At 38.3% G+C, this 9,283-nt stretch overlaps 1 pseudogene; it reads right to left on the bottom strand.

The window, feature by feature from the left end:
• LOC126488278 (peptidyl-prolyl cis-trans isomerase D-like) overlaps positions 1 to 8,673 on the bottom strand; it is a 17,887-nt pseudogene extending 9,214 nt beyond the window's left edge.
• Between the last annotated feature and the right edge of the window lie 610 nt (positions 8,674 to 9,283).

The following is a 9,283-nucleotide window of genomic DNA, read 5'->3' as shown; positions in this document are numbered from 1 at the left end:
AATTTATATATACATATTGAATCTATGTATATATCTTCACAAGGGCTTATGTTAATAGAAGTTATAAAATGACTTACTATGTGAATTATAACTAGAACAAATTCAAACATAAAGAACCAGACTGAGATACCCTACTGGACCTGAAGACTCATCACTCACGAGAAACCTTGGCCACTGGGACCAGAAAACCATAGAGAAAACAGAAACCAAGAGAAAAAAAATACCCATTCAACAAAAACAAACACAGGAATAAACATAATAAACTTATAATCCTCCCAAATCCAGATGTCTAAATGCCAGTGTAAGAACACAGTCAATAACAGAAAGAACAATTATGTCACCACCAGAATCCAGCTAAACTATGACAGTAAGACCTGAACATTCCAGTGTAGCTTTAAGCAAAATGCGAAAGACCACATAATTTTATGGGGGAGGGTCACCACAACAGGAGGAACTGTCTTAAAGGGTCACAGCATCAGGAAGGTTGAGAACCACTGCTATAGACGGTCATTATTAATGAGCAAGAAGTACTTTAAAGCATTTGGAAACAAAAATTTAGATATAATTTCATACCTTTTTAAAGTGTGAATGACGGTAATATAAATATTTTAATATTTATGTTCACTAAAGACGAAAACCTTATTATTAACCACTTATTTATTTGAGATAGAAGTCTCAATACATTGCTTAAGCTGCCCTTGAAGTATTGCATTCAAACAAATACCCTACATTAGCTTCCTGAGGGACTGGGACTATGGGCATATATCATCATACATGGCTTAACTTTGTTGAAACATGATGAACAATTATTACACTGATTCTAAGTACTGTTTTTGAATAGGGGAATAAGATCAATTCAGTAAGTTTTTAATGATAGCAGATTCATAACAGGCAACTGAACTACAGTGACTGATTTTGAGGTCCGATTCATGTAAGCAAAAGATGAGTCCCCCCACCCCAGTTTGAGTCCTTACACTCCTGAGCAAGACTTGTAAGACATACTTAAGTGGTATTGTGTCACAAAGTGACCTCTTACCTTTTAATTATTGTTTATGTTCCTTTTACCTAGAATGTTTCACTTCCCAGATACCCTTCATCTGCTTCTAATACTCAGACTTCCAAACTTTGTGCAAACCTTATGAGATATACTGAGATACATTCTGTGTCTTAGGGGAAAAGGTAGTTGAAGCCTATCTTGAGAATCATTAACATGTTTCAGGTATTTTCTCCTGAAGCAAATAGGGTGACATCATGGTATCATGTCCACACTGTTTAGGGAGTCCTCACTGTAACTGATTATAATTTGTGACTCACTTGTTCAACTGCCCTGTCAGGTTTTATGCACATTCATGCTAGGGATTCATTCATTTAGCTCTGTGATCCTTGGACCTTTGCCACGAGGCTACATTTAATGAGGTTATCTGAATGAATGGCTGAATGGCTAATGAGCAACATTAGTGCGAGTTTTTTTCAAAGAAGCCTTGCATTCTTTTCTAAGTCTTTGTAGGGTCAGACCTTGAAACAGGATTTGAGTATAAAAATCTTATTTGAAATGTGATCATAGAAAGTACTTCTAGGGGAATGGAGAAATGAGACAAGGAAGAGGAAGAATTTCATTGTCATATAATGAGCAGTTCTAGACAGCGCAGGCTCTGTGTTAGACTTTTGAGCTGCTTTGTCAAAAGGCCTGCTGTAGCAACTTAAATCAGGGAGAGGGAAGGAAGACAACCGTCAAAGATATATACTAAGCAATGTGCTTCTTCTAGATAAGCTTCATATTCCAACAGTTCTACAATATCCCAACATAGCACCACTCACTGAAACACCAGCATTTATTGCATGGCAAATATTTCATATTCAAACTGGAATAGGCTCATTTTCCCTGGAGACTCTTAGAAGACATATAGGACATGCCTCATAATTGTCGTACCCAGTCTGAGATGTTCAGATACGTATCTATGCATTTCCTGCTGTATTGGTTGGCTGCTCCAGGGGTGTTAATTCTGTATGTGTTGAGCATATTCCTGTGGCCAGAGAAGAACTCAGGCAAAATAAGAACTATTTAAGGTAGGGAGTTCGGAGAGAATAGATGTACCTGAGTGGAAAGTTTGCCAGCATACTAGCAGTGTCTTTTACAGTTCTTTCATTGATAGTATTTTTTTTTAAAGATAAATTGACATTCTGGTCATTGATATACATACTACATACCACATTTATGATAAATATGGAAATACTTTCCTGAAAACTCAAGCTTCCTTTTAATAATTATTACCATATGTAATATGCAATATGTTTTAATGTAAGACTAAACAATATGCATCATATATATTCTAAGCTGTATATGTTATATAATATGTTAATATTTATATGAATATTGTTTATTTGTATAAATAATGAAGCACTAATAAAGGAACTGGCTTAAAGGATTGTAAGGCTGAAAAATCCAGACCTAACAAGGTCAATATTGTAAGATTCAGGCTGAGTCTAAATCCCCTACTGACCCTTTCACAGAGGTCGCATACAAATATCCTGCATACCAAATATTTATAATATGATTCACAACAGTAGCAAAAATTACCCAGTCTGAGATGAGCTTACACAGAGGGAAGTTCATTTTTCTGACATCTGAGGGTATTTCTCATCCTGGGCCATAGCTATCAAGCTGAAATTTTTGAAAACTAAAATAATAACTTGATCTTTAAAGGATTTCTGAAAATCATTCCACAGGTTGAAAAAAAATACAACTCTCTGTCCACAGTGTTAAACAAGCACTCCCTCAACATGTAATGTGAGTCACATATGTAGTCTGAACTATTAGGGTATTTGAGTGGTAGAGCGAGTGATGAGTATGTTCAATTTTCTGGGTTTGAGTCCCAGAATATATGCACAAAGAGAGTCAGTAGCCACATGTTCAAAAGCAAAAAAAGAAATGGGTAGAATTAATTGTAATAATATGTAACCCAAGTATTATTTTAGTAGGTTACTAATTAAAAAATAGATATGACTGGGCCAGGGACTAAAGGCACTGCTGGTAGAACGCTTGCCTGGAACACAGAGGACCTGGGTTCAATCCAGAGCACTAAAAATAATGTTAGTGTACATTCTTTCAGACATTGAAATCCTTAAAATTTCCTGTTGATTTTAAAGTTACATAACATTATAATCAAATGCTGCATTTTAGAGTCTTTTTAGCTACATTGGAAAGTGCACATCCACAGCCTGATCACTTACATGGTGGCCTCTGTCATGCCTAGGAGCCTCACAGCTTGTAAATCTCTCATCCCAGGATCTATAACAACCCAGTGAATTACAATGTATATTTGACCAGTATCCTTATGAAACCTGTGTTAATCTTTAAGTTTCAGATGCATGGCTTTGAAATTCTTGGTCAACTGAGTATTTCCAGTGATAATTAATAAAATGTCTAATGAAATAACAACCCATCCCCTGTTGAAATATGAGCGGCGGCGGGGCTGTGTCCCCAACACCCCGGCCGCTTGGCTAGCTCATGCCCGAAATAACAACACACGAACTGTATTCATTTAAGAACTGCTTGGCCCATGAACTCTAACCCTTACAGGCTAATTCTCGCACCGGGACTAGCCCATTTCTAATGATGTTTGTAAGCACCCCAAGGTGCGCTTACCGGGAAGATTCTAGCCTCCATCCATCGTTGCGTCTACCCAGGAGAGCTGAGCATGGCGTCTCTCTGGGCGGAGCGGAGTGTGACCTCACTTCCTCTTCTGCCCAGAATTCTATTCTGTTTACTCCTCCCATCTATGTTCTAAGCTGAGGCCAAGCAGTTGGTTTATTATAACTTAACCAATGAAATCAACAGATTGATATATGACACTCCCACATCAATCCCCCAATGAATTCTGAAGTTGAGCCTTGAAACCAGACAAACTTCACTATTCTATCCCCCGTTTTACAAATCCCATTATACAACTAACTAGCCTTTTGAAGAAGGAATAATTTAAAAAGTTAAATTCAAACAAATAAATTCAGTTAATTGGCGAGGAGACTGGAATTATCAAATAATACAGCTATTAAATTTGTTTTTGACAATTGCATGTGTATATAATGCTTTTATAATCTCCCCTTCCAAAATATTTTGATTATGAATGAATTTAGTTTACCAGGCTGTGCTTCAAACAACAGAGCACAACTTTAAATTGCATTTGATTTATTTTTGTCTTGTTACCTGATTTTTATTGCCTCCCTTCTCCCTGTAATTAATGTTCTTTAATCAAATTAGAGCTCTGTTTTATCCTTGATACAGTTTGAATAATATGTCACTGTCTACTGTCATATTTTCTTTGCCTGCCACATTTAACTATGGAAGGAATGGCAAATTGTGTATTTTAAAAGTACCAAAACAGTACATTATGTTTGGGCTAGCTGCTGTCAGGTATAATTTGTGCCCATTACTTCTTGCTTTGACCTTTTGGGGGAGAAAAAACACAGCAGTTATTTCCCATTCTGGAAATCATGTTTCTTGTTATACTCAATACTTCTATTTCTCCTTCCCCTTAATCATTCTCAGCGGTGGTCTCTGGATATTCTCCAAGCATCCCAGGATTTCTAAATTCTGGAGATGTCCCAAATTAAATATAGACTATTTTAAAAGGACTCAATATGCTCGTAAAAGCCCTTAATAGAGTAGAAAAAAATCTACTAAAATGAGTGGGTGAGCCTGTTGAAGTAGGTGTTTAAATGGCTGTTATTGTACCCTTTCTGAATAACAAATGCCATCTGTTTCAGCAGATCGTGGATAGGATTCATGACATTGGAGACTTTATTTACCCTCCCGTAACATTCACTCTAAGTGTTTTAAGAAGAGTAACATAAATATATTGCTTCAAATCAAAACTAAGTCCATGTAGTCACCAGAGTATGAAAAAGAAACCGATTAACTAATTCAATAAGGTCGTTATTTCTGCTTACCTCAGCCCTCACCTAAGAGTGATTATAAAACTGGTAATTGCAGGTCAGAGATAGTCAAAATCTCACTGAAGCTGACTACAAGAAATTTCTCTCCAAATTCAACAGGAAATAGCCTAGAAAAAATAATTTTATTTATTTTAGAAGAATTTTGAGAACAGATTTACGAACAGGACAGATGGTATGGGTTGACAGACCATTCCTATGATTAAAAATCTGCCAGAGATAATCTATAGTGTGGAACTTCATTAATGCTACCTTATTCACACCTTAGCTTCCTTCCTATGGGCTTTCTTTCAGCTCACCTCTACAAGTGACTACCCTAGATATTAGGTATGAAATACATAGCTAATTCTTGACTATAGATGAACAACACTGGGGTCTAATTGTAACTCTAACAAGTGACCTTGAAGAAAAATCTCTTTTTAAAAAAAATCTGAAATGAGTATGCTGAAGTGGAGTAGTGAATCTCAGTATTTTTGTCATCATTGACACATCTTCACATGTGGGCCTTTGCCATCCCTAAGGGAAGTTTCTCAGATGCTTTTATAAATACCTACAGTGACATGTAGCTTTGTGTCCTTAAATACAATAAAGTATTGCAGGAAGACTCATGCGATCCCTTCATAACCTTGATCCCTCTGCAATACAGGATGGAAGTCATTTGCAGAATCATTGAAACAAATGCTGTGGCTAAAATAACCTCCCTGGCTGCATCAGGTTACAGCATTACTTTGGCAACACTGACAGTGCACTTCCTTTATTCTGTGTGAAACACAGGTGTGTGTGAGCAGTTTTGAAATTTCATTCCACAAAGGCTCTTGGGTAGGTGACTTTGAATAAAGAGCAAAGCTTCTGGAGCACAGATTGGTAGCTAAGTTTGTAACGACTCAACAAAATTACACATCCTAGCATCAACCTGGGTGGAGATGCTCCAGTATGTTGAAGTAGTGTATTCTATCTGTCACAAGTCTCTGAAGACCCCACCTTTCAAAGATTTAGTCTCCCCAAACCATCTTTATTAAGTTGTGATTTAATTTCCTGGTTGTATTTGGCAAAGTCATCTACCATCACTGACTTCTCTTTTATATCATTGAAGACTAATTAGTGGTTGTAGGAAAAAGCTGTGCTAATTCCCATTGCAGTCAAAGAAACATGACATCCTTTCCTTTGAGAATCAGAAGCGTTAGGATGGTTTCTATCAGGTCAGAGTAGGTGCTAACAAATTTAGAATATGTTCAAGGCCCTACTCTGTCCAGAGCCCTAGGATCCACAGCTTTTTTTTAATTGTCTGGGGCTAATGCTTGATATAGTAATTAAAATCATCTCAGTCTCTCTTCTTTTCTACATCTCTGCTCTGCTTCTAGTGCCAGCTTCCACTAAAGCAGTGGTGCTTGACCTTTCTAATGCTATGACCGTTTGATACAGTTTCGCACATTGTGGTGACCTAAAGCTACAACCCTTTGATACAGTTGCGCACGTTGTGGTGACCCCAACCATAAACTCATTCTCATTGCTACTTCGTAACTGTCATTTTGAAACGGTTATGAGGGGTAATCCAAATATCTGATGTGCAGGGTATCTGACATGAAATCCCTGTGAAAGGGTTTGAGGCTCACAGTTTGAGAACCACTGTGCTAGGTTTAATTCCGGGCTGATCCAGTTTGATCCAGTTTGATCTGGTTTTGAACCTGTCTACACTGCTTTGATCCAGTTTGAACCAGTTTGATCCGGTCTGATCCAGTTTGATCCGGTTTAGAAGCGGTCTACACTGCTTTGATCCAGTTTGAACCAGTTTGATTCCGGTCTGATCCAGTTTGATCCGGTTTTGAACCTGTCTACAGTGGTTTGATCCAGTTTGAACCAGTTTGATCCAGTCTGATCCAGTTTGAGCCGGTCTGATCCAGTTTGATCTGGTTTTGAAGCGGTCTACACTGCTTTGAGGTATTGCAGGGACAACAGACATTTGTGGGACTATTTGGTAGCACAGCACCACACCAGATGAGGAGAAAAGAAAAGGAATACGATAAAAATTCCTGCCCTTTAGTGGTTTGCAGGGGAGGCAGACATGGGAACAGACAGTTTAAATTTGGTTATGGATAAGTGCTACATTATATATAGTGTGAGATAGGATCCAAGGAGAGAGATTTTTCATGCTGCCTCCTCCAGATTCAGTGAAGGCTTCCTAAAGAACGTGATTTCTGAGTTGAGTTGTGCAAGGAAAAAGAGGAGGCTTCTTCCAAGAATAACAGACACTTGGTAGCATTGGAGCACTGCAGGTAGTCTGGTTTTATGGAAGTCAGAAACTTCAGTCCAAGCATGAAGAAGCAGCTAGTGGATAGAGCAGGATGTTGTTCATGAAGGGCTTTCTGTATCATGCTATGGTGCCCGTATAATATGGAACCCTTTGGCTTTTCCTTGGCTAAAACACTTTCCACCTAACACACTCTTTTCTGTGTGTCTGGAAGCAGGCTGTACTCTCAAGGGAACCTACTAGGCCAAAAGTTGTTGGACAAAGAAACAAAGAAAAGCCAGAGAAATGGCTTTCATGGAGATGGGCTTTACTCTGTCTGATTCTGAGGGATGCTAATAGGCACAAGATCCACTGAAGGTTTGGTTCTGTGTTCAGGCAAGGGAGTAGTAGACTTCTGTATTCCATGATAGCTTCGGAGGGCTGAGTATTGGATACAATTTTCTGTTTGCCTGTGGGGCAATCTCTAAAGGCAGGAATCCAGGACATATGTCAGCAGCCAGCTGTTAAAAGAATTCAGGCGTGGTCTGCTTCCCGATAAGATAAAGGGAAGCCGAGTCATTGATTACTCATTGATTACTGCTCCTCATCCAGTACTCAATTATAAGATAGTCAATTATAAGATAGTCTAGTCAGCCTTTCCCAACAGCAGGGGCTCTTCCTGTGTGTTTCCATAACTATATTTGTAGTTACACAGCCTAGTTTGCACCTCCAGATTAAGCTATAAAATCCATTAAAGACAGAGGCCTTTTTTTATTTATTTTTATTGGGCTGTACATTTTTTCTGCTCCCTTCCCTGCCACTTCCCTCCCCTTCAACCCTCTCCCATGGTCTGCATGCTCCCAATTTACTCAGGAGATCTTGTCTTTTCCTACTTCGCATGTAGATTAGATCTACGTATGTCTCTCTTAAGGTCCTTGTTGTTGTCTAGGTTCAGACAGAGGCCTTTTAAAATCAGCGCCTGCCATATAGTTCATGCTCAGTTGGTCTAAACAGTCACTATGTCCTACGAAATTACTCTCCGGCAAATTTCATCTCCATTTTTCCGCCGACGAAGCTAGCTCAGAGCTCTCCTGCCTTTCTTTAGGTGTTCCCTCATAATACTATGTAAGAACAATCACATTGTTATTCAAAAATCGAAACCAACCAGTTCATAATAAAAGACTTCTAGTAGTCACGGGGTCTACCTAAATTTTAGTGGGTGAGCCCATCAAGGCATTTATTCTATTCAAGGCCATTGTTTCCACCTTAAAAATGTAATTTTGGAGGGTGCTAGGCACAAATCCCATCTGGAGTCATCTTGGATTATTAATTTCACTATGGACTGGCCGGCCTTGCAACTTGGGGAAAATAATTTCAATTAATAGTTGTCATGTCTCTTGTTTCTGCTCTTGCAGAAGCTTTGAAACTGGCAAGTTTTGAAAGAATGTCTGTTTCCACGGAACATGAAGGACTTACCTCAAAGCTGGAGTGGACATCTTATTGAGGTTGTTTGATTGCACTGTTATTCCTGGAAAGGCTCCCGGCTTTGTTCTTAAGCAAACGGGGTATTGTTATAAATATATAAACATTGCCAATTCTGAACATCTATGGGACAATGGGTCATGTTAGTTGACGTGCTTTAGAAGTCTTCTCTTTGGAAATGTAGCTAGGAATGTAAAAACAAAAGACACTGGGTGTTAGAATATGTGGGGATTCAACGACCTTGAATTCCTGACTCCTTAGTTTTCCGAGTTCTACACGTACAGATGTACACGACCACACCATTTTGTGAGGTGCTAAGGATTAAAACCAGAGCTTCTTATGTGCTCGGCAAATACTCAACCCACTGAGCTACATTCTGAGTTCTAATTTTTGAAATCTTAATCTAATTGTTTTTCTAAGCAGGTAATATAGTCACCTGGTTTCAAATGTGTAAAAAAAAAAAAAAAAAAGGAGCATAGCATCATCCCTCCTCCCCAGCCATTAAATTGACTTCCCTTGAGAAGTTGTTCTCTGCAAATATGGGAATATATATCAAATTTTGTTTTTCTTATACAAATGATAGTGCCTTGTTATCTTGTTGATTATGCTATATGAATACATAAA

This window comes from Alexandromys fortis, unplaced genomic scaffold, assembly GCF_014885135.2.
Source record: "Alexandromys fortis isolate MF-2015 unplaced genomic scaffold, M_Fortis_MF-2015_v1.1 scaffold_194, whole genome shotgun sequence".
In the NCBI taxonomy this organism is placed as follows: domain Eukaryota; kingdom Metazoa; phylum Chordata; class Mammalia; order Rodentia; family Cricetidae; genus Alexandromys; species Alexandromys fortis.
This window is presented reverse-complemented; position numbering and strand designations above follow the sequence as displayed.